At 44.8% G+C, this 26,928-nt stretch overlaps 1 protein-coding gene across 2 annotated transcripts in view; it reads right to left on the reverse strand.

Annotated features, from left to right (window-relative positions):
• Positions 1 to 26,928, reverse strand: part of SELENOI (selenoprotein I) — a 219,090-nt gene that overhangs the window by 33,753 nt on the left and 158,409 nt on the right. The window lies entirely within an intron of this gene.

The raw sequence follows: 26,928 nt of genomic DNA on the forward strand, positions 1-26,928 counted from the left end.
TCCCATGGTTCATCCCCTGCTCCAACCACTCCCCCCAGGCTGGTCATATGGGTCCCCCTCGGTTTGTGTACGAGTGCACTGATCTCTCTAGATAAAGTGGAAAGGGTGGAGTTGGTGGATAAAGTGAGTGTGGTGAAGGCAGATGCAATGCCTGGGTGGAATGGGCAATGGCGTAGGCTTTGTGGCCTTGTCCTTTATGCCTTTTAGTGACAGGTGCTGAGGTTGCCCAAAGGCGATCTCCTTGTTTTGGAGGTGAGCCTTCATTTTTTAGCTATGAGTGGGAAAGACTTAAGAGATTTCATCTTGCGGATATCTTTTTGATGTTGAAATGGATGAAAAGGCTCTTCTGCCTTGAGTGCAGCTCCTCTGTCAAATTTACGAGGCTAGCTGCCTCGGAAACATCCAATCTCGGAATTGAACAGAGTGAAGAGCTTCAAATGTTGATTTGGCACCGGATTTGACCATGAAGGAGGATTGATGTGAGAGTGTTTAGGCATCAAGGCATGAGGTTCCGCTGTCTTCCTCAGTGGCTATCATGAGTCCTAGGTCTCCGTCGACCGGAGGTCAGGGACAGAGGTGCACAAGATGCCAATGGCTTTTGCCTGAAGTATTAAGGGCTGCATGCCCAGCTTCCTTGGGCGCAGTGCTCTGCCTCAACAGTATGGTGTTTGTTGGGTGTAGTACTCATTGGTAGCCCTTAGTGTGGACTCAGTCATCGGCTCCACTTGTGTTGACTTAAGGGGTTCCTTCAATCTTCTCCTCCTCAGAGCCACTAGAAGACACGGCTTGTGGGATGGGCATCAGAATTTGTGCTGAAAACCCTAAGAGACTTCTTGTTCTTCATTTGCTTCTAGGGTGTCTTGGAGGCTGAAAAGATTAAGCGTTTTGGCAGCCGACTAGTCATGCTTTTTAAGATGCAGTGAATGTCTATCTATTTTGTAGTGTAGTGTCTTCTTGCATATAAAATGCTGCACAGTACTTAGAGGTAGCACTTGGTGTGTTCGAGTGACAGACCAAGATTGCAAACAGTGCGTTGGTAGACCCAAGGATACAAGGTGTTGCATTGCAAGGAAAAATGAACAAGTGTTTGGCCCATTATCCTGCATTTGTCGATATTCTATAGCTAGTTGCACTTGAGAAAGGAGATCTTGACAGAGGCCTCACCTCAGCAACTTGGACATGCGTTACAGTTTAGTCAAAAATATCCCGTTGATCTTGGATCAGTTATATTTACATCCAAACCAGATGGCAGAAAAAAACAACCTTATTGTGTAGTTAGCACCCATGCACACTGGAACACTACACAAGGAGTCACAAAACTTCCCATGACTCAAAGCTTCTTCGAGGAAAAACAACTTGTAATGTCAGAGCTCCACACTAAATGGCAGACGTATGCAAAGCATGGCTATCTACAGCCACACATGCTATGAACGCCCCTTTCCTCCACTTCCCTGAATTGTGAAGCTGTTTCATTCCCTTCCCAACCTGACGAGGGATTTATGCCCGCTATCACCTGAAGTAAATCTTTGTTTCCAAGTTGGTAAACGTTGGGAAAGTTTGCCAATGGCCACAAACTGACCAGACTGAACATGCCTTTAACTACCTTCTCCCACCCACTGCATCAGTTTTACTCCCCATGCAATAACTACATTGTCACTGGGTAATAGTATCTGGAAGTAAATGAATTTATGATTACTAGGGCATCTTTTTCTTTTGACCCAGCATGTCGCTTGTTAAGCCACTTGCACTCTGAATTTTCAAGTGTAAACGGCTTTGTGAATTAGGATCTGTTATTTTTTTTTTGCTCCGAATCTACATTTACTCTGCTGTGATGAATCATCTGTCAACATGCACTCTGAGAGAGCCTCAAATCTCCCATTCGGGCAATGTTGCTGATCTCTGCCAACATGTTACAGACTTACTTTTCAGTAGCCCTTCGCACTTGCCTTTCAAATTTAGTCTTCAGCTCTATCTTTGCTCTCATAGTATGATTATCTTCAGACATTCTGTGCTCTCTGCTATTCCTTAGGTTTCCAAGATTACACTTTTTGCAAATGCTGCAGGTTAATTAGGCCTCACCCAAGACAATTTTGATTTCTCTTTGCTCTCACTGTCTGATTACCGCTCTTCAATGAGTTACATTCTTCTTGACCTCTAGCTCTGTACTTGCTCTCTAGCTAGGATGGCTCAACTATGATGAGCTTCTTTGCAGTATGTACTGCGAGAACCCTAGGCACCCTTTTTTGTACATGTCAGGCTCTCCAACAATAAAGTATGAGTTCTGGCATTGTTTTCACAGCAAGATTACTTGCCTTTCAGAAGTTTTCATGTCAGTTTCAAGACTTTCAGACTTCAACTTGTGAGGCTGCAGTGATCACTGTCAAATGGACTGTAGCAACTCAGTCGGGAGATTGTATGCTGCTTTCCTTGTGATTGTTGGTGTGCTCTTTAATACCTTATTTTCCCCAGACTACACACCAGGTCATTTAGCTCTGACAAACCATGAGGCTATAAGTCACCTCGTGTATTTTTATATGCAGCTAAAGAGATCCACTCTAACGCTGCACAGATATTGATGCAATGAAGATGCTGACCACTGACTCGCAATCTCCAGCTGTCTTTGTTCTCTAAGCAGGTTTCCTATGTTAAGAGTTTAATTTTGTATGCTATCTGAGATCTGCTCATTGTCAACTGGAACACGGGGTGGCAGTGCACCTGACATAAATGGCTTTTGTTTCAACAGTTCTGGGCTGGATCACTAAAAGAAGCACCTATCAACATTAATTTAAGGTGCTGCAAAATATCAAAATAAAGGACCCAATAGTCCCATTTTAATCATTATGCCTATTACAGAATGCAACAGAGCAGTGATCACAGTTCAGATATGGGGTTGATTCTATCATGTTCCGATGGCCTGACTCTGCACCCAAAATAGTCATAAGTAACAAACAAACAACTTTATATCACAAACCTTGTTGGTAATACAATAGCCATCTATCTTGAATACAGCTGGAAGTAGGTCCACCCATTTAGACCACCAGGACTTTTTGCTTACAACTGCCTAGTTTTGGGATTTTTACTGTGGTGGAGTCTCACTACCCAAGTCTTACTCTCAGTAAACATGTTCAGTTACCTTGAATTTACTGTCAGTGGCCACTTTATGAGATAGAGCTGCTGGGTAAGAGGAACAGAGCTGGCTGCATGTGCACACGTGTCTGCACACTGTACGCAAGGCTGCCATTGTGTGCAGCCAGGTATATTCGCTCAAGGGAGTCTGCAAGGACTGGTGTTGACCTCAAGTAGGTCTTACATTATGAGTGAGCATACATAGTGTACATATGTAGAACTTACTGGAACATCTGTAGTGCTTTCATTGTATTAGTCACATAGGCGAAATCTGCCCTAAAGCAAAATTCTGTTGTACTTAGAACTGCAAGGTCTGGCAAAATATGAAACTGGAGTAAAACAAGGATATCAAGTTTGAATGTGCAGGTCACAACACACTATGTTCACATCTTATGAGACTACTGGAATTGTCATATCTCTCTGTCTCAGCTTATATTCAGATTACAGGCCTTTGTTACTCCTACTCGGACAAGGTTGTGTACCTCAGCAAAAGGAGCAAAGGCCTACACACACAGAAAATACATAATTATCAGTGATGACCTAGTTCCTGTGACAAGGAAGAGGCATGGGGGAAATGTACATCTGATAATTAGCAACACTGCACCTGGGCGCGGACAGCCATGGCCACCAGAACAATGAGGGAGGGCCATACCTCAGAAGCCAACACAGGAGGGGCTCGCCTTCAAAGTTTTGGTTGGAAGGAACAAGGCACAGATGTCAGTTAGTGGTGGAGCTGATGCCCTTTGAGGAGCTCTTTCCACAGAAAGATCGAAGTTGCCCTGCTGGATTGTCCCAGAATGCTATGGAGAAGGGCAGGGAAGTGGTGGAGGGATGATGTGGCATTAAAATTGAGATGAGGTGTATGGCCCTTACTTACACCCCCATTTTAAAAAAACTACATAAGGGGCACACAGCTGAGAGGACCATTGCCCTAGAAAGCGACTACAGCGGAAAGGATGACCAGCTGGAAGGAGAAGCCGCCTGATGCCCCGCAAGGATGTACTATGGATGTTGGGTCTGATTCAGAAGCATAACTTACACTTTTGAGTATGTTTACACTACCAAGCTAGTTTACTACTTTTCGGTATTTGCAAACTGCACTCTTGTGGCAACTTAAACTTTTCTATTTTCTTCTACGTTTAAAGTAAACACAAAAAATAAAACTGACCTTTAACATAAAACATTTTTAATATATATTTTGTAGTGCAATACTTTTTATTTTTTAATTCCCCTATACTTTACCAAAGGGAGACACCAAAATCGGGTGTGAGATCTGCACATGGTAGGGTATGTGTAACTTTGTTTTACAGCATTTTGAATTTGAACTTAAATTGAAAAAATTGAATTCCCATCTAAAGAAAAAAAAATTTTATTGTGCATTACTAATTATTAAAAGTGATGTAGCAACTTATTTCAAATGTTTGTAATGTTTCAACTACAATAGTTTAATACCTATTCTATAAATAAATATGTAGTATTATTAGACATTAACATTAATATAGGTATTTATATTTTCACTATGTATATAATTTAACTTAATTTAACATTATTTCCTATGGGGTTTTAATTTAATTCTCCATCATTTTCTAGCGGATGGTTTGCAGTATCAGTGGTTGGCCATGTGAAGTGCTGGACTTAATACAAAAGGTTAAAGGACCGATTTTGAGTTTGGCGGACGGGAAAACAGTCTGCCAAACTCCCGACGGGGTGGTTGCCACCGTGCTGACTACATCCTCGCCAGATCCATGAAGACTTTCCCGCTGGGCTGACTGAGGGAAACTAAGATTTCAGCGAGTCAGCTCAGCGGGAAAGTGGCAGCAGTATTGTCGCCAGCTCGTTGCTGCCCACAGTGGACACCAGCACCCTATTAATGCACACAGTCTGAACAGCAAACAGTGCGCATTACCTGGGTGCTGGGCAGGGGGACCACTGAATGCTCATGCCATGGACATGAGCAGTGCAGGGGGCCCCCGTATCCTCCTGCACCTGTTCTCCGCCAGCCTTTTCACGGCATTGTAACCGCCATTAAAAGGCTGGTAGAGAACCAGGTTGTAATCAGCAGGGCGGCGTTGACTTCAGCGCTGCCCTGGCTGATTCGAACCTGCACTGCTGTCAGCCCAACGGGATCGCCGATCACGGCAGAGACGACGGACAGTTGGCAGGGCTGCTCGCCAATCTCGTAATGTGGCGGTCAGACTGCCACAACTGCGGCGGTATGAAAGCCACCGCAAGTGTGGCAGTCTGAGGACTGCCACACTCGCAGTTAGGCCCTAAGTTTGTAGAAAAGACTAAGTGTTAGACCTGACAGCTGTAAGGTGGTCACCCCCAACTTTTTGCCTGCCTCCCTCCACTTTTTTGCTGGTTTTAGGACTCTGCGCACTTTACCACTGCTAACTAGTACTAAAGTGCATATGCTCTCTCCTTTAAAACATGGTGACATTGACTCATACCCAAACTGGCATATTTAATTTACTTGTGAGTCCGTAGTAAAGTGCACTGCCTGTGCCCACGGCCTGGAAATTAAATGCTACTAGACGGCCTGTAGCACCGATTGTGCCACCCACATGAGTAGCCCCTTGACCATGTCTCAGGCCACCCATTGCAAGCCTGTGAGTGCAGTTTCACTGCCACTTCGACTTGGCATTTAAAAGTACTTGTCAAGCCTTGAACTCCCCTGTTTTCTAGAAATAGGTCACCCTTAAGGTAGGCCCTAGGTAAACCACAGGGCAGGGTGCTGTGTAGTCATAAGGCAGGACATATATCTATGTGTTTTATATGTCCTGGTAGAGGAAAACTCCTGAAATCGTTTTCCACTGCTCAGAGGCCTTCTCATTTCACAAGCTAACATTAGGGCTACCCTCATATTGTTTGAGTGGTAGATTCTGATCAGAAAGGAGTAGACAGGTCATATTTAGTATGGGAAGAATGGTAATACAAAATCCTGCTGACTGGTGAGGCTGAATTTTATATTAGTATTTTAGATATGCCACTTTTAGAAAGTCTAGCATTTCTCTGCACTTAAAATCCTTCTGTGCCTAACAGCCTGTCTCCAATCCACATCTGGACTGGGCTGGTTGACAGCTCCCTTGTGCATTTCACAGAGACAACCACAAACACAGGATGCTCAGTCACACCTGCACATATTTGCATACTGAATGGGTCTTCCTGGGCTGGAAGGGTGGAGGGACTGACACATTTCAAAGAACTGTGGCCTACCCTCACACAATGGACTGCCAAACACCCTACTGGGACCCTGGCAGACAGGATTGTACTGAAAGGGAACCTTGAGCACTTCAAAACCACTCTTTGAAGTCTCCACCACTTCAAAAGCCCTTTTGGGTCTATAAACTGGGTCACTGACCCTACCAAATCAGACACTTCTTGGGACTGACATAGCATCAGAACCTGCAACCTACCAAGTGAAGCTGCCTGGCTGCCAAAGGACTCACCTGGACTGCTTTGCTGTAAAGGACTGCTGCCTTGCTAGCCTCTGGCTCTGCTCAGAAGTGCTCTCCAAGGGCTTGGATTGAGCTTGCCTCCCGCTTCCTGAAGTCTATGGGCCAAAAAGACTTCATCTCTGCAAAGAAACTCCTTGTGCGGTGAAAATCGCCGCACAGCCTGTCCAGCAGCGAGATAATCACAGCATGGCCGAACTGGAATGATGCAGCCCGGCTCCCTGAGTGGAGATTGGTGCAGCGCCAGTGTTGCGACCGGAAGTCCGACACACAGCCCACCGGATCGACGCATCGCCGAGCCGGAATGACGCAGCCTGCCTTCCTACAAGAGGAATCAACACGTCAGCTGTACAACAGAAACTCTGCCATATCGCCACCGGATCGACGCATCAGCTGTGACTTTGTCCTGTACGCCCAGGATTCCCACGCATCATCCCTGGGTGTCAAAACACCCTGCGTCGTAAAGAGGATTCAAGTCTGCGCACCGGAAAAGAATCAGCGCATCATCTGTGTGCACCTGGAAATCCGACGCACACCTACATATTTCCACGCATCACCTCTGCGGTCTGCATGCGTGTAATTTTGACAAAAAACAGGTATTTCATTGCTTTTAAAGGACTAAAGGCTCTTCTTATCATTACAAAAGGTATATTTCAACTTGTGATCACCAAATCTTGATCTTTTTGACCTTAATTGAATCAGATAAGTATTCTATATTTTTCTAAACTTGTGTAGTGTCCTTTTGTGGTGTTCTCACGGTGTTATTGCATGATTTATTGCACAAATACATTACACATTGCCTTCTAAGTTAAGCCAGACTGCTCAGTGCCAAGCTACCAGAGGGTGGGCACAGGATAATTTGGATTGTGTGCGATGTGCCCCAACTAGGACTGTGATCCCTATTTGGACAAGGGTGTATACCTCTGCCAACTAGGGACCCCATTCCTAACACTAAGTTAGTAGCAAAGTGTACGTTAGTACAAAACTCTAAGGGCCTCATTTAGAGTTTGACGGACGGGTCATTCTGTTACAAAAGTGACGGATATGCTGTCTGCCATATTATGATTTCCTCTGGAGATATTGGAATCGTAATTATATTGGTCAGGGAGCAACCCCCTCTGCCAAACTGTAAATCAGGCCCCAAGTTAGTACAAAAGTCTCAAAGCTGTACAAAAGTGCAGTTTGAGGATAGCACTTTGTAGTACGTTTTGTAGTATTACAAAATCGACTACAAACTGTGGTTTGTGAATCAGGCCCTTTGACGACCCCCCCCCCCCGTCTCCCCACCCCCAGGCCAAGATAGCCCTCTCTTTGGCCAGTAGGGCTGCCTCCGTTGTGCCCCCTAAGGACCAGTTAAGAGGAAGATCTGGTCTCCACTCTCCCCTCTCTCTTACCCCCACAAGTGCTCTAGAAGACAGACAGGAGGCTCTGGGCCTCAAGAGAGCAGGCGGAAAAGGTGCACTACTAGATAGTTGTGGAGTGGCTGCACATAATGCTTTCACCAGCATGAGAGGAGCACCAGGAGTCAAGCAGACGAAAATGCTGGAGAAGGGAGACAGAAAATCCAGCTCTTCGCAAACATTTCCCGTGTAGCAGCCACAAGACCTGTTAAAAATGCTCCTGGTGCCTACGTCTGGATAGTGGGAGACAAATGAGCCAACGATGAGGAAATTTAGACCAAAGGAGACAGAGATATGGCTAGCTGAACAAAAAAACAGATGCATAGTGCTCCGGCGTCTTTTCCAAAGATTTCCCCAGGGGCTTCTTGCCTCAAGGACCTCATCTCCCAGGACACATCTCCGTTACTTTCCAGGGACCCCATCCCCAGGGAAGCTGGCAGGGTGCTGTTGCGCTATTCCCCTTTCCTTTCAGGGAAGGCAGGGCCCTGGGAGCTAAGCTATGTGCCCTCTTCACCCCTGAGCACTTGTCAGTTCAGTCCACTGGAAAACAGTGCCCGACCACACTCTACGCAAACTGGAGATTGTACTCATTGCCTGCAGAACCCGGAGCACGGACCTGGAAGAGACCGGCCAAGCAGTGCTGGATTGGCTTCCCACAGTGTCCTTTAAAAAAAAAAAAAATAATAATAAAAAAAAAAAAAGGGCACAAATCTAAAAGGAATGGGAGTACCCTGGGTGGGTCCAAGGCACTCCTAAAATTAAGGAAAATTGTGATGCAAAGCTGCTTTACCTGCTAGCAGCAAGAGACGCCGCTCAAATATTCACTGCTTCTAGATTGAGCATTCCATAAGACCCTGGTGCACGCCCTTTACTGGACACACTGTTTTGTGGTGCCCAAAGAACACCACCACTAAAGCTCATATGGTGTTTTGGGGGCTACAGGCAGTGAAGCAGTCTCCAGAAAGGTTTGTAGGAAATAGCTTGCTAAATCTCCTGGGGGCAACATGAGCAGGACTCCAGGAGAGGTTTATGATATTTATAAAGCCACCCAGACCTACAGTTTTTGCTCCTGGGCTTGGGAAATGCAAGGACCTCTTATAGTTGGCCCTATGACTTTGCCTGAAGACTGTAAGAAAAAAAACGTTGGCATATATGTCTGTGATTGTTTTGAACAAAAATCCTTTATTAGCAAGGATGTTGATGAGCAATGCATTGCTTATACTTTTAATGGTAGTATTTGAGTATGAGTATGGTCTCCATCAGTTTTAATGGAGACACATTGGTAAATCAGAACATGTGGTTATTGATACTAATGTGGTGGCATACTGACAAAGCCAGTACGCCTCTCTAGTATGTAGTAATGTGGTGACCCTTGGACAAAGGCCCTAGGCCTGCCTTATGTGTAATGACACTCCCTTACTTTGTGATGTTTTAACTGGCAAAGGTGGAGGGTATTGCGATTATGGGGTTCAGGACATACCACGGGTACAAGATGAAATGAAGGTGTCACCAAAAGAATTTCCATCCACCAGATGTACATATTTTTATGCTCATGCATATTATTTAGCAGAGTGTAATAAAACATTTTCCTTTTTAAAGTAAAAGGCATCAGTCGGACAAAATTTATTACGTTGCTGTGTGCCAGAGATCTGAGATTTCTAGCTCACGTAACCTCCCTTGAGAAGGCCTTGAACTGCTCTGTTTTGCTATCCTCAGAGAGTGAAGTGATATAATGGGGTACTTGGTTCCCAATAAAAAGACAGCTGCTCGCTAATTACATGTGTGGGGCTCACATACTCCACAAGTATTAACCCAACTTCTAACACACATTAAATAACTACAGATTGGCAAGTTGCTAGCTGATTTCAAACAGGATCATCTCTGTCTCATAGAAAACTGATTAGGTCATGATGCTTCTGCCATACTTCCTGAAGCAATCACTGATCTATACCTAACGTTCTACAGAAATCAACTGAAAAGGAAAAATAATGAAAGGCGAGCAGTAGCTGACAAAAATACTCTATCAATTGGAATCATTGAAGACTACATAGCCTCAAAATCAGAATGATTGCTTGTTCACCACCATCAAATTAGCCTGCCTCCCTTCTTCTACTCTACTGGCTTCCCCCACACAACCTAGATTTTGCAGATGCTCTTCACCACTCACTGAGCAATTTACCTACCTACAATACCACCACAGATTCTTCACCTCATTAAATCTCTCCCACATGCCACACAGGCTCTAGACATTCGGGAAATACATTCTTCATGCCCACAGGCAGTGCCATGGGTATCTTTCAGAATTCAAGCCTACCTCCAACAAGAAGTCACATAAGAACGACCAAAGCAGTCTAACATCAGTCGTCTCCCTTTTTTCCCAAGCCACCAGTATGCAGAGTTCATATTGCTAGTGTAAAAAAACGTATTTGCGACCTTGTTATTCTGCTCCACAACATGGGAAGACGGGCAGCGGTAAGGAATTTGTAGTTCGAGTATCCACCTGAAATAGTGTTAACATAGCTAAACAAATTTAGCTTCCGGGTGAATACTTCTAATCACATTCCCCATTTTGATCCATCTTGGACCATCTGTGCAAAACCATTACACGTATTTCAAGCATGATGGAAACCATTCTCTCAGCATGCTGTGTGGCTGTAGTGTCTAAAAGGTAGGCACTATTCAAAGAGTAGAAAGTCAAACTAACCAAAGGAAAAAAACTCTTGCCCTCTGCATATTCTGAATATTCTGGGGTGGGGCATAGCGGATAGTGGCCCTTGGGAAAGGGCCTGTGCTCTACCCACCTACAATGGACCCTCTTGAATAACCAAGAAAGGGAGAAAAAATAAATCAGCAGATCTCGTCCCATTTTGCTTCCTTTCACACTCTCCGGCTACCAACTGTAGGGACCAGGCGGTGGGAGGCTGTGTGTTTTCCCTCCTTCACACTGATGCTATCAGCCAGCTCCTGCCAAGTTCTGGAGTGGTGTGTGTTATATGGAACCAGGAGCTACCTGGAAGGGGTGGGGTGCAGTAGAAGCAGGGAAGGGAAGCGCATGAACTGATCCTGTCCCATATGATGTTTGGGTGACATTTCTCCGTTTTTAGTGTGTTAATGTGTAACATTCCCTGTCTTAAGTGGGCCACTTGAGTGACGCTGTATTGCAGTCCTAGTTGGTGACCCAAGCAGTGAAACTTCACTCAGAAGAAGCAGGATTGTCCCCTCCTGGTGTAATCACTGCCCCTCAACAGAGGACTTGCCTTGGCAGCAATAGGAATGATTCTAGTAACACAAATTGACTTCAGTGCACGCTCTGAATTACTCCCCTGATTGTACCATTTTCCCAAAGGGCGCCTGCCACCATCCCAGGCCTATTAAAATCAATGTCCAACACATCCTGCATTGCTTTGGTATCACTGACAACTGTTGTTTTAACAACTGGAGAGAAACTTCAAATGCAAACATTCAGCAGTAGCTGCCGAATTCCCTGCGGCTCCCTGCAATGTTGTGAATAATTCAGGATTTATTTTTAACTAACAATGTTTAGCTGGCAAGTGACTGTTTTATTATGTGGGACATCACCTGCCAGTTCTGACTTTTCAATTCTTTGCATTGTGGGACTTGTAGTTTGACTTTTCCATTTAGAAATTTTAGTTTAACTACTCAAAACGCAAAGTGATATTAGTTAAAAACCCTTGCTTAGGACCGGTTGAAGGTGCCTTGGCAACGATTAACACTGAAGTGACTCTAGAGATATTGCCTGAGTTCCTCTTCCTGCACTAGTATCCGGGAGATATTTATACCTAACAGGCATCTGGTGCCAGGCTTCCCTCTCAGATGAACTAAATTTGCCAGCTGATCTCTGCTGATCCAGCCGTTTTGAAATGATCACGCTGTCTATAAGTTGGCAGTAAGACAAGTGGGTGAAGAGGGCTGGCATGCGTACCCTGGAGAGAAGTCCTCTGCAGATCTGCCCAGTATAGAGTAAGAATGCAAGGTAGGACTGAAGATTCAGCTCAGTGTCTACAGTGCATGGTGCAGCTGGCACTGGCAATGAAAGTCACAGCACATGACCAGCGTGAGCAGCATCCCACACGCAGCCCACTAAGGAAAGTCCTGGAGTCCCACAGTCCATTATCTGAATGAGCAGGTAGGTACAGCACTTGCAAAGGGATACAGAAACTTTAAGTGAACATGTTTATAGATTGTCAACTGAGCTCGCCTTTATAAGCGTGACTCATTTTGGTCCTTTAGATAATGCACAAAATATTCTCATAGACGTCAGGTTAACCCTAGACATGTGGCACTTGGCAAGGATGATTTGAAAAAGTTTTACTATTCTAGAAGCCAAGCGCTTTGATGCTCTCCATTTAGTAATAAAAAGCATGTTTTAGCAAAGGTAACTTACAGTCTCGGTGGATGTCTGCCTGCTTTGTATTTTACTTTGCTGGGAATGCCAAGAATTTTTGTGTGAGGCAATGGGGTGTGCGTCTGCCGGGGGTTGGCTACAGGGACTGGCCACAGACCAAGCCATGCAGCCGACTTTGCTCCATGCACAGCCAAAGGCCGAGCGTGGTTAGGAACCTGCAGGTGATTAGCCACAGGCCAGGCCCTACTGCCAACCCTCGCCGCTCACAGCCAAAGGCCTGCATGGTGCAGGGTTAGGTGCCTATGGGTTAGCTGCAGGGACTGGCCAGAGGCCAGGCCATTTGGCCAACCCCTGCCGGACACGGGTAAAGACCATGCATGCCGGGAGTTGGAATCACATAAGGTAATTAAATCTTACTTAACATTACAAAAACCCTAGAAAATCTCTGAAGAAGCACAAAGGTTAAAGGGACGTTAAAGATAGGTTCAGATTTTACAAGCACAAAACCATAGAAATTCAACAATTATAGTTATACTTATCTCAATAAACTATAACTTGTGCCCCAAGTTAACTATAACTCACGCTCTTGCCATGCACTGCTACTTGCCCCACATATTACATCAGTAATTACATCTTCTATAGATTTTTGTAATGACAGGTTTCAATTCTTCTGCTCACTTGCCCTGCCGCAAGGAGATCTAAGGGGGGCCTACAGGTTTTGATCTAAGAAATGTTTATTAAAATGCTGAAACAATTTTATGTACTTCCTGTTTTCAAATTTTGCATTTAGTAGCCCCAGGGATCTTGGATGTCCTACTAATTAAATTCTACTTTAATTATTTTATTAACCATCCCATTGAGTTGATAAAGTAGTTGGAACAATCTGCATCTGGCTATCATTCGAAGTACACGACCAGGTGGGCCATCCTTTGGAACGGTGATTTTAATAGGGCCACTAGTCCCTTAGAGGTGCCAGGGCGTGTGGAGTCACCGACTGGAGGAAAACCTGACTTTTTTTGTTGTTGTTTTTTTACACACACCCTATATGGGGATACTTTAAACTAGAACGTAATGAAGTTCAACCTTCTTTTCAGTTGTGATTTCTTTAGGGATAGTGACTCTGCCTTGCAAACCTTTACCGGCAAAGGAAAGGGTTCCATGATTGATTTTATTTTGTTCTCACTCTAATTTTGTCCCACATTTCTGGGACTCTTTTATTGGCCTCTCTATTTTAAGTGATCACAACCACAATGTTTTAGTTCTATCATGTTCCAATCCTAGGGCGCAATTGCACTGTTGTTCCTCTGTCCTTCAGCTGTCTAAGAGTAAGGGAATTTGGCTTAGATGGGAGAAAGTCAAGCATAGGAAATTCTTTGATAACTTAATTGCTGAGAAATTTGAGGATATGACGTGCCTGTCCGATGAGGCTAGCAATGTAGAGGTTGCTGAGATTTTTCAAGGCATCTGTAATTACACTTCTAGCCAGTTGGTCTTCCAACCCAAGTCTATAAACCTGCGTCCTTTTAAATGATTCAGTTCTAGCGGCTTAAAAATGTCCCTTCATAACACAGCACATGTTAAATTCCTCATTGCAACGAATAAAGCCACAATAGAGGCTAGAAAACGGGAGATTCATAAACAGGCCTGGAATTACCTCCAAGCGGCCTCTACTCTGAGATTCGGGCTTTCTGGAAGGTTACCAACAGGTCTTACTTCTCTGAAGACAATCAGCCTAAATTAGAATGCTATATTCCGGCAGACGATTGAGTAGATCACTTCAAAATCCTCAGTACTGACTGGGGTCTGTAAATTCCAAGTAAGTCATCGTCATCCCTGATGAAATTCTAGCCCTAAGCAACACCATAACAATGTCAGTTCTGTTACTAGAACTATTTTAAAATCTGCTGGTAAGGCACCGGGCCCAGATGGCATCCCTATTGATGTGCACAGACAGAACACCTCTTTCTGGGCTCCTCTGTTAACTAATGTTTTACATAACGTGGTAAGAGGAGAGATTTCCAATTACTGGAGCGACTCTATTTTGGTTCACATTTATAAGAAAGTCAACAGACAACCGACCTTTTGTTAGACCTATCGCCTTCTTGGTTTCTTCTGTTAAGATGCTGGGAAGGGCAATACATTTTTTCAGAAGCCCAATTTGGCTTCTGCCCAAAGTGGGCACAGTACAGCAAACACTGAACAACCTCCTAATCGCGGGGAAATGCGTTCAGGCTAGGGGGCAGGGCACTTCATATGGCCTTCATGGACCTATGAGCCTTTGATTTGGTCAATAGGGGTAAGCTTTGGCTAATGATGGGGAAAGCAGGGATCGACCATGCCTTTATAGATTTGTTTAAAAGCCTGCATTTGGGAACTAAGGCTCAAGTACGCTAACTGTGAATTACCCCTCCCCCTACTTTTATTCTATTAAGGGAACAAGACATGGTTGTATTTAGCTCCCTATTTATTTCTTTTTTTATATTAACACCCTTGAGAAGGGGCTGGTGACCAGAAGAATAGATCTGCCTAGATTTAGGAACCGTACAGTCCTGGTATTGCACTATGAGGATGAGACGGTCCTAGTAGCCCGCACTACAAATAGTCTCTAGTTACTACTTGATATTTTAACAAATTCACGTGGCGTTGAATGTGAAAGTGAACCATCAGAAATCCCACATAATGATCCGTGGCCCAAACAATACCCAAGAGTAAATCATTTTAATTATTTGGGGGTCCTGCTTTCTAGCAATTTGAGTTGGGACAAGCTTTTGGAGGCAGAGAGCATGTAAGTTTGAAGGTACAATAGATGCTATCTTTATGTTCTCCAAGAGACTCGGATATAAGCCCATTAAAAAAATTTATTACTTTATATAAGAGTGCACCCCAGGGGACATCCGGGGATGGTGTTTGGGGCTATACAATCCCTGGTAATCTTCGAAGGACTGAAAATAAGGAAATGTTACTTACACAGTAAGCATCTGTTTGTGGCATGGTAGTGATGTAGATTCACATGCTCTGCGTACTCCTGCCATCTAGTGTTGAGTCCGGAGTGTTGCAAGTTTTTTTTCTTCGAAAAAGCGTCTTGAGTCACAGGATTGAGTGACTCCTCCTCTCGGTGATACTACACTTGGGCATAGACTACTGTGTTACACAGTTTACCCGCAGGCAGGTAAGAACAGAGAAACAGATGTCCATGCACATCTAACTACATAGGTACAACTATATACAAATATAAAGTACCTGGAATGGCCACAGGTATCCGGGGAGGAGGGAGGGAGCATGTGAATCTACAGCACTACATGCCACTAACAGATGCTTACTAGGTAAGTAACATTTTCTGTTTGATGGCATGTGTGGCTGTAAATACACATGCTCTGCACAGACTGTAAAGCAGTCCATCGATAAAAGCAATGGCTAGCCTGCGGGAGTTGCAGTTGACTGGAAAAGTGTTCGGAGCACAGCTTGATCTACATTGGCTTGCTGTTGAGCTAGTACATCCACGAAGTAATGTTTTGTGAATGTATGTGTTGCAGGCTATGTAGCTGCCTTACAAATGTCAGCTATAGGGATGTTTCTAAGGAAAGCCATGGTGGCACCTTTTTCCTAGTAGAATGTGCTCCAGGAGTAACAGGTAACTGTATATTTGCTTTAGCATAGCAAGTCTGTATACACTGAACTACCCATCTAGCTATGCCGTCTTTTGGACTGCCCTTGTGGGGGGAGATAGTGAAAAAGCTACAAAGAGCTGTTTAGTTTTCCTAAAGTCTTTGGTTCTGTCACTGTAAAACATAAGTGCTCTCTGAACATGTAGAGTGTGGCGAGCTCTTTTGGAGAGCTCTTTCCGCAACAGAGTCAGGTTGCGGAAAGAAGAATGGTAGCTCAATGGATTAATTGATATCGAACGGTGAAACCACTTTAGGAAGGAACTTCAATTTTGTATGATGGATTACATTGTTTCTATGACTTTGGAAAAAAGACTCTTCCAAGGTTAGGGCCTGGAGCTTACGGACACGCTAAAATGATGTAATGGCAACTAAGAAAGCCACCTTCCAAGAAAGGTACTAAAGAAGACATGAATGAAGTGGCTCAAAAGGAGGGCCCATGAGCCAGGTAAGCACAAATATTGAGGTTCCAGAATGGTGCAGGAGGCATCCGGGGTGGAATAACCATTTTAAGACCTTAGATGAAAGCTTTAATGACTGGGATTCTGAACAAGGAAGTATGCTGTCTGTTCTGTAGATATGCAGCTACAGCTGCAAGATGTAAGAACATGGAAGTGTAAGCTAAATTTGCTTGTTGTTAATGGAGCAAATAAACAACGTCTTGAACAGTAGCTTTAATGGGGTTAATACGTTTGGGTTGGCAGTAGCATACAAAACATTTCCATGTTGCCACATAACATGCTCTGGTTGTGGGTCTGAGGCCTCCCTGAGAATGTCCATACATTCCGCAGGCAATCCTAAGTAACTAAATCCTCAGAAGCCATATCGCAAGGTTGAGCGACCTGGGGTCTGGATGTCTGATTTGTCCTCAATTTTGAGTGAGAAGGTTCGGCCTGTTGGAAAGCATCCTGTGAGGGACTACTGATAGGTCGAGAAGTGTGGTGAAACATCGCTGACACATCTAAGTGAGAGCTACAAGGATCATGGTGAGAGATGTTTGCCTGATCCTCCAAACCAGAAATGGAATAAGATGAAGAGGTGGAAAAATGCAAGCAAATATCCACGACCAGTTCATCGATAGAGCGTTGCTCTTGGATAAAGGATAAAGATTGTGGATACCTGGAGGCGAAGCTTAGGCATTTTGCATTTTCTGCTGTGCCAAAAATATCTATCTGAGCAGTTCCTCACTTTGTAAAGTATGTTTGAAGAACTTGTGGGTGAAGTTCCCATTCATGGAATTGTTGCTGCATCCTGATGAGCAAGTCTGCAAAGTCATTGTCCGTTCCTTGGAGATACACTGCCACCAGGTGAATGTGGTGGGGGCGAGCCCACTTCCAAATTGTCTGCGAGAGTTGTGACAGTTGAGATGACCATCTGGAGACGGTACTCCTACTTCTGCCTTTGTTGTTGTGCCTCAGTAGCACCCTCTATAGAAACCCCTAGAATAGGAGGATGGAGGCTGTCTGGTTTGTGATGTAGACGCCTGGGAGGATGTGGATTTGTAAGCACCTCTAAGGGAGGGGCGACTAAAAGTGCCCCTTTGTGTGGGAGACTGTAGAGCACCCATGGCCTTAGGTGGGTCCGTGTCTTTGTTCAGCTTCTCAAGAGTAGAATCCACTTAAGGGCCAAAAAGATGTTCCTTATCAAAAGGTATGTTAAGGACCGCTTGCTGTACCTCTCGTTTCAAACCAGGTCATCGATGCCACGCGTGCCTTCTTAGTAAGACACTTGTATTAATGCTGCATGCATCTGTATCTGTGGCGTCTAGGGCACAGCATACAGAATTATTAGTTATTGTTTGCCCCTCTGCAACAATCATTGGTGCTTCTCGGGGAGAAATTGGAGGAGCTCCTCGATTTCATCCCAGTGAGCCCAGCCAGCTAGCCAGTAAGGCCTGTGAATTGGTGGTACACAAATGGTTATCTGCTTGTGCAGCCACTCTTTTGCCAGCAGCATTTATTTTCCTACGCTCCTTCTCAGGAGAAGGAGTCCCCGGTGGCCTTGCTATTGGCACATTTTCGTGCAGTGGTGGCTAGAGTGGAATCTGGAGGGACCGGTCACATAATGTATAATGGATCTGAGGGAGCAGGCTCTTATTTCTCATCTACTCTAGGGGTGATAACCTTAACGCGAACAAACTCTTTGAAAATTTCCTCAGCATGACAAAGCATACCAGGGAGCTTAGGGAGAAACTGGATATCCCTGTGAGTAGCTGTAAGCATATCTAACAGGAAGTCCTGTTCAAAAGGATCCCTGTGTAGCTCCACATTGTGGAAAGCAGCTGTCCTTATCACAATCTGCTGGTAGGATGTACGATCCTCTAGTGGTGAGGGGCATGTAGGGTACAAGTCTGTATCATTGGGCAGGATAGGGTCAGGGTCATAAGTGTCCCATGGACTCGGGTCATGCTGTGTACTGGTAATCGGGAGGAGAGGCACAAGTTACACACCAGATGTTGATCGGTGTGGCACCGAGGACAACAACGAAATGGCTCTCTTTCTATCTGCTCAGCATAACAGTTGGTGCAGCGTGGTGAGGTAGGCCAGAGACAGGCAAAGACACCCAGGAGGGTGCACGGTCGCTTCCTGAACTGACGATTCAACACAAATACGTATGCGTGATCAAGTTACAATACTGTCAAATAAGAGAAGGAAAGAAAGGTTTTGAGCCAGAGCAAGTTGAAAGAGAGCGAACACACAAACGTCCAAACCCAATGGCGGAGACTAAACAATCTAACAAAGGAGTCAATGCCCATGTGCAGTATAACCGAGAGGAGTCACCATTCCATTTACAAAAATAACAAACATTTGAAGAGAGCAAATCTAGAGTGACACTGGTACTGTAGGGTATTTTATGATGGAGCTGCTCTCCACCTAAAATTGGGAACTACCCAGAGTTCTCTCATCTTTATTGCATATTTTATGCGTCACACTAACTCTGAAAGGATTTTGTTTTGACTTATACTGGGGGTGCTCCCTTGTGTCTGGAGAAAGCTAAACCTCTCTTAGGAGCTATAATGATAGCAAAACATGTCAGGGGTTGCTTTTGCCCATTCCAGGTTGACTGGATGGTATTTTACCAATTCAAAGTTGCAGTGCTGTGCCTGGAGTGGTGAAAGACTTTGGTCATTTAAAGCTCAACAAGGATAGCATTGTGCTAATCCTATGCTTAAAGACTTTGCTGTATAAATGGCCAAAGACATTGTCATTTTCTAGCTCGGCGTGGATAGCACTGTGCTAATCCTATGCTTAAAAGCTGCTAGAAAAACAGGCATTTGAGGTGAGCGAATTTAGAGTGTCGCTGGTATTGTAGGGTGATCTATACTGGAGCTGCTCTCCACCTAAACTTGGGAACTACCCAGAGTTCTCTCTTCTTTTTTGCAGATATATAGGCTGCCATGGACCTGGGACTAATTCACATCCCAAAGTTATAACAGTCTTTCTGTCCACAAGGAATACACAGCATTCCCATCCCCATAGCAAGCAAGAGCAAGTAATTTTTATAAATGCATTGGAGGAGTGGGAGGAAATGCACATTTTCTTTCCTGACATGATGAACAACTGCACTATTTAGACCTGTGCTCAGCCGCAACCCACTAAAAGTCTATTAAAAACAGAAAAACTAGACATCCAGTGGAGTCCAGGATGGCTCGCCTTGAGTGGATTCCAGGATGCTTTCTTAACAACAATGCCCTTCAAACCCCGACTTATGAATAACAAACATTTACCTCACGTTTCTGAGTGAAAGTTCTGGAATGTGTGGCGATACACAAATTTCCTACCACCTAGCATTTCCACTCTTCCTCCAATAAAATCTCCACCCAACTTGTGTGGCACAACCTAGCACACGCAACTCAAAAGACCCCAAAACACAACATGGAGGCATTGGCATTAGGAGTAACTGCAGTATTAGAGCCTGGCCTCAGTCGCCAATGAGAGAAACCTGATAAACTCGGATATTTGTGAAAACTAGACCCAAAGATAGTCCAGCATGGTGTGCCTTGTGTGGATTCCACAACTTTTTCAGAATTATTATGCCACAAGTCTCAAACTTTGTCTAAAATAACACATTTTCCTTACATTTCTGCGACATAAACTTCTAGAGTTTATAGAGAGCCACAAAGTTCCTGCCACCCAGAGTTCCCATACCTGTACAGATAAAAACGCTACCTCACTTGTGTGGCTGTGGCTAGTGGCTGTGGCTAGTGCCTGTGATGTAATCATATCAATCCCGGGACAATGGTAGGCCTTTGCACAACTATGCCCTAGACAAATATCAATTTAGTATCCTTCGCATAACAACTCTCAATTTCTCTCCTCTTCGGCTAAGTAATGTCTGCAAACTGGTCCATCAATCATTAAAGGGTGCTTTGACATGCTGACAACCCCCATCCCTTCCCACCCCTTCACCTCTTCCACTTCTTTATAAAACCTGACTTGGGGCACACAACAAGATGTCTTAACTGGATATAAAACCTTACAAACTGAAATCAGATGTGTTGAATGATTTTATAGAAAAATGAGTAGCATTACTGATAAAAAGTGGCTCAAATGGGCAGTGCGGAGCGATTCATGGAGAAAGCAAATAGACAGTATTACCCTCAACATATCTTGGCTGTTATATTATCAACCAAAGTGCCCTTCAAAATAGTAGCTAAATTGTATTACCTAGCCTGTACTTCAACAAATGTAAGACATTCTCAGGAACTGCTTTCACAAAACACTTCATTGAAGGAGCTGATCAACTTGAAATTCGATTCCTCACAAAAACAAGCAAAAAAGTCTTCAACCTCCAACCTTACCAAAGCTAGCAATTATCATAACTTTAACTAAACTCTGCTCCTTTACCCTGCAAACAGAAATAGAAAACAACTACCTAATCAAAGTTATAAGCTTTACAGGCTCTCCAACAGAACCGTGCATACTAACATTTTCAAAGCCATCCTTCTAGTACTCTGTTGCTGTACTAGTGAGAGTGTCATTAACTCATCATTAGCAAATGGGCAATTTCGAAGCAATCGGAAAACGTCTTACAAAAAAAAAAAAAAAAAACTATTCGTGTATTAAGCAGCAAGGACTTAACAGGGCTGACCTCCCGTACCAACAACAAATGAACCATTCCTAAGTAAACTCACCAAAAGGGCAGAGTTCTACCAGATCTCAAGCTTCATTAAAAATATATATATATACAAACTATTATCATGTAGTAAGGCTTCCTTCAGACCTAGAACCAGCACTGAATCCGCACTAACCTTCATCTGGGCTAATCTTAAAAATTCTGTTGATGATGTCAGAGTTACCATCCTACTACAACTTCACCTGTCATCAAAGTTTTGCACTGGAAATCCCAAACTACCAGGGCAAAGACTGAGTGACAGAGACCCAGGGAACAGTCCTTGACAAGCAAATACTATCTTTGGTAATGCTTTATCTGGTAGAAGCCGTATTTACCTGCATTTTCCTTACCTTAGAATAATCTCCAAGCATCGGACTGGATCTGGAACTTTTTTGTAAGCAGTACTTCCTACGTGTTGGTAGGTGGTGGTGTTCAGTTACCTATGGCATCGGCAGCGCCAGAAGTAACATGTGTGGTGCATATGCAGGAGCCACCCCAGTTTTTTTGTGACATTCCACACCAGAAGCAATGAGCCAGGGCCCTTAAAAAGGGAAACGACTCCTAACTCTGATATCTGTCCACAGAGCGTGGAGGATGGGTGGGTCAGTAAGCAATCGGCAGCTAAGGTATTACCAAAAGTAAATAATGTGTTCCTCTGCTAGAGAATTCTAGCCGCAGACTCCTTACGTTAGAATAGATACCCAAGCAATACTTCCCCAGAGGTTAGCTACAGTATGGATAAGATTATAAAGACCTGTAAGACCAGAGGAACAAACTAACCTTCACGCTGGTCCTGACTTTCCAGGCAGCAGTGCTTGGCAAATGTGTACAATGAAGCACACTGAGAGATCCAAGACAAACTCTGAGCTAACGAAGAGTTGCAGCCTTGTCTTTGGGAGAATGAGCTTGCAAACCTTCAGGGGGTTGCTTTTTGGCTAATGTGTAGCAGATCTTGATGTAGAGCACAATCCATCTTGAGATGGTCTGTTTCTGCACAGCCCTCCCTTTCTTGGCTCCGACATACTCCACAAAGAATTGATCGAGCATTCAAGGTAGAATGTGGGGTCTAGCCAATGGAGTCTCTCCTTTTCTTTAGAGGGGCGAGGCAGAGCGGAGAAGGTAGGCAGAGTGATGGACTGGCCTACATGAAGAGGAGTTACCACCTTCAGTAAAACGGATGCTCTAATTCGAAGGACCAGTTTTTCTAGATAGGTGGTAAGGTAGATACGGACAATGTGGTGTTAGTGCTTGTAGCTCATAGACTTTCCAGATACATGTTATCACAACCAAGAAGTCTGGTTTTATAGTAGGAAGCCTGAGTAGGCAGTTATGTAGATGCTCGAAAGGAGCACACATTAGAAATGTGAGGACTAAATTAAGGTCCCACTGTGGCATAATGAAAGGTGCATGTGGGAAGATATGTCAGACTTTTTAAAAACTTACTTACAATAGGGAACTTCAACAGGGATGGCTGATATGGCAACCTCAGTAATGCCGAGATGGCAAAATGATAGCCTTGAAAAATACCCAAAGCAGAGCCCTGAATAGAACTTCGGAAAGGGTACAGAAAGAGAATAAACTTGTCTATCTACACCAATACACAAACTTGTTCCAACGGCAGGTTGATATATTATGGTGGAGGGGCACATGACTGACACGTTAACATTGCAGAGTGCTTTTGGGTTTGGGTACAGATCTCTGCCCTGTTGTCTGCCTGGAGGACTGGTGTTCATGCTCAACAAGTAGGGATACCAAAATCTGTGCCCAATCCAGAGCCACAAGAATGACTTGGGCCCTGTCGTTCCTGCTCTTTTTGAGAACTATGGGCAGGAGTCATATTGGTGGAAAGACGTACCGGAGGTTTAAGCTCCACTAAAAACAAAAAGCATCTCAGAGAGCAAACTTGGAAACTGCAGTTGAGCTTCTCGACAGAGGGTAACAGATTTAACTAAAGCTTTCTCCATTCTTGGAAGGGACCTTGCACCATCTCGGGATGGAGACGTCAGCTATAATCTGCTAGGCATCAACAACAGTTTCTCTGCTCTGGCATTCAGAGAACCTGGCAGGTGTTGACCCACTAGGGATTATGCTCTGACATTCCAGTCATGTCCAGAGGCACAGTGCCTCTTGACAAAGGGTCTACCAACCTCACCCCACCTGTTTGTTGCAATACCACATGGCACTGGTGTTGTCCGTGAACACCGGATCCTGCCTTCCCCTGACTGCTTGGTAGAAAGGCATACAATGCTTACCTGATCGCTCAGAGCTCCAACAGATTGATGTAGAGTCTGGATTCAGTCCGATAATCTCTACCTCTCCCAGCCATTAAGTGACACATCTACCATGACAGTCAGCTCTGGCTGGGGAAAGGACCATGAGATTCCCCAGATGCTGTGCCCACTGGAACTTCAGGTTCCACTGCAGAGCCCTCATATGCCAACACTCGAGTAACAAGAAGGATGCAAGACGCCAAAGGCTCAACAGCCTCAGTCAGACTCACTGAAATCCAGGATAGAAGCTGAAAATCAGAACCAAAGCCGTAACATCTTGGACTGGTCAGGAGGATAGGCCCAAAACTGCACAGTGTCCAGAACAGCTCTTATGAAAGGGAGCAACTGAGGAATCAGAGGTGACTTCAGCACATTGATAATGAACCCTAGTGAGTGCAGAAGGTTCACAGTAGTCTGAAGATGGTAGACTACTGTCTATGGTGAGCCCTCCGTCAATTGTCGAGGTAGGGAAAAGAATGGAATCCTTGACCGCCACAGGTGAGCTGCCACCACTGCCCTCACTTGTGTGAACATCAGAGAGATGCAGGTAAGGTAGAAGTGGAGCACAGCAAACAAAGTGATCTTGGTGGACAGCGAACTGCATGTAATGCCTTGGGGGAGGCAGGACGAGGATGTGTAAATAAGAGTGTTAAGTCCAGCCATATCATCCAGTCTCCTGAGTCCAGGGAAGACAGGACTTGTGCAAGCGTGGGTATTTTGGATTTGTCCTTTTTCAGAAAAAGATTGAAAAGGTGCACTTACAGAATAGGACAAGGCCTCCATCATTCTTGGGCACCAAAAAGTAGCAGGAATTCCAAACACGACCTACTTCTGATGATGGCACTTTCGCATAGCTCCCTTGGCAAAGAGAGCCAACTCCTCCTGACAGAAGTGGTGGTCAACTGAGAAAAATCAAAGGCATGTCGGACATCCCCCCTAAAAAGCCAGTGGTCCTCAGTCAGGCATGGCATCTAAGGGCCACCGACAATGAAATTGTTAACCTCAGCAACTCAGTCGTGTCCATCCCAACTTGTATCATAAATTGGCTGCATCCCTGCTATCAGCAATTGTGTATGGCTCTAGCCTTCTCTGAGACCACTGGCAGCACATGCTCAACCAAGTCCAAGACAGTATGGGAGTGTCAGCCCAAGAGGCATGTGGTGTTCAATGACCACAGTGCCGGGCTGGTGGAACAGAACTTTCTGTTCCCAAAGGTATCTAGCCCTTTGGATTCCTTATCTAGTTTAGTGGTAGGGAATGCACCAGGGTCAACTTTTGGGTTAGGGGAGGCCTGGACCACCAAGCTCCCTGGGTTGAGGTGCTTGGTAAGGAAACTGGGGTTCCCTTGGGCTGGGCGATGGTGGCGGGCAACTGCCCTATGTGCAGGAGTCCCTGTGCAGGTCTTGGACCAGGTCCGGATTAGGACATCGGTAAGGGCTTCATTGAATGGGAGTAATGGTTCTATGGGGCAACTCCCATCTGACGCACCACAGTAAAGACTTTCGTTTTGACAGTCACTGAGGGTAGTGTAAAGTCTAGGACCTCAGCTGCCCTTTGTCTGACCACTCTGAATGAGGTACTGTTGGAATGATCCTCTGACACAGTAAGGCTGCAATGTATGCATTCATTCATTCAGCCACAGGAAGTGTACACATAAGCAGTGCCAGCCACCCCAGACACGTCCACACTCCTCGCCTGATCTGATCTGACCTCAACCGTCACCTTAACATTCCATCTCCCAGTCAACTCTCACCATTCTACATTCCACACTCAATGCATCAGGTACCTTCCTACGTAGGGGAAGAGATCAGGCCAGTGTCTGGTGAGGTGTCCAGTCCACTGGCATCCGCCAGATTCTCATACCAGTTGTCCTCTGGATGTTCTAACTGGTATTCATAAGGGTTTGCAGACCCCTCCCTTTCACAAGAATAAGGCACTGGCTCTGATATGGGGAGTATGCCCCTGATTGGCACTGGTGTCGAACAATGTCCGTCCAGTCCCACAGTGGAGTCAGAAATGATGATGATTGGACAGCACCTCTGGGTGTCTGTGGCACCAGGGATGTTAGCACTGGAGTAGGTGCTGGGGAGGGTCAAGGTTGCTCGAACGGCACAGCTCCAAATCTGTCAATGGATTCTTACAGCCCGACTGGTACTGAGGGCAAACCTATAGACTGAAGTCCAATAGGGGCCCCTTCTTGACCCGTGGGACTTACCCACCGACTTGGAGTGGGACGATGATCATTAGGACTGACTTTGTGAGTGATCTTGTGGCCTTCCTCATGACCACGACCTGGAGCATTGCGGAGTCGATCAATATCAGATGGCGGGGAGCTTGAGGGACCGCTCCCCTCAGCACCTTAGGGTGCATGGCGCAGCAGTCCTGGCATGTCTAAGCATCATGGTCACGTTCAAGGCACCAAGGAGTTCACATGTGATTCCTTCACCGATGCCTGTTGATGACAGGCGCTGCATGGCATAAAACCTACCTTTCTGGTAGACATCCTGTACACCAGGAGACTAACTCTCAAAAAATATTTCACAAAAGGATACAAAAAAAAAAAAAAAAAAATGACTGGGGGTAACTCTTCTGCACTAGCTGGAAAAAGAACGGATGTCAGCACGCTGCGGTGGCACCAAAACAAACTGTGCCCAAAACGCCACACAGAGCCAAACTATGCCAAACCTACTGGCGCGCAGGGGAACTTGGACGCCTGGTGATTATTCTAAGTTAAGGAATCTGTGGTTAGAAGTCTCTAGCCAAGTACATAAAATCCTATATTCTGGACAGATGCTATACTATTCAACTGAGCACTTCTCCCTGAACCTGTTTGTAGCTGTCCCTCAGGGCTCAACAGTTCTCCTCCTGTTCAGTGGGTACCTATCTTCTCCCTTTCTGATCTGGTAAACGCCTTAAAGCTTCCTTGCTAAGATTAGGTTAATTTTCAGATCATCCTAAAACTGGGAAGACCAGAGCTAAATGCCTATCAGCAGTATAACAGCACATGCTAAAGACTTAGAAGTAAGACCTCTAAATTCAAAATACTCAACTGTGGAACCTAGCGAAACAAAGGCTATTTACGCCTGGCTTCTGCAGATGGGTCCATCTCCAAAGTTATCTGCACTTAACCTATTAAGCATGATCATAGGCTCCAACCTCTCATTCTAGACCACGTCAACAAAGTGATAACAAGAATATTTTAACATATCTTCCCTCCCTAAAGCCTCTCCCAAATGATACAGACAACACATCTACATCATGCCAATCCAGAACAGTATAGTCAGGCATAGAAGGATATCTGTCAAAGTACTCTGTATTCCGCAACAGGCAATACATGGGGCGAGTAGATTGTACAACCAAAAGAGAAACCCAAGATCGAAAACATTTCAAGATCAGATAATTCCCCTTTTTAAAAAAAATAATAGGATACATTTCCTACTCTGTACAGAGATTCAAGCTTTGGAATACTCTCCCAAACAGAATTCAAGGTTATTTAGAATTTAAAGATGCAAGTGACTCAGTCTACACTTTGAC

This window comes from Pleurodeles waltl, chromosome 5 (assembly GCF_031143425.1).
Source record: "Pleurodeles waltl isolate 20211129_DDA chromosome 5, aPleWal1.hap1.20221129, whole genome shotgun sequence".
Classification (NCBI taxonomy): domain Eukaryota; kingdom Metazoa; phylum Chordata; class Amphibia; order Caudata; family Salamandridae; genus Pleurodeles; species Pleurodeles waltl.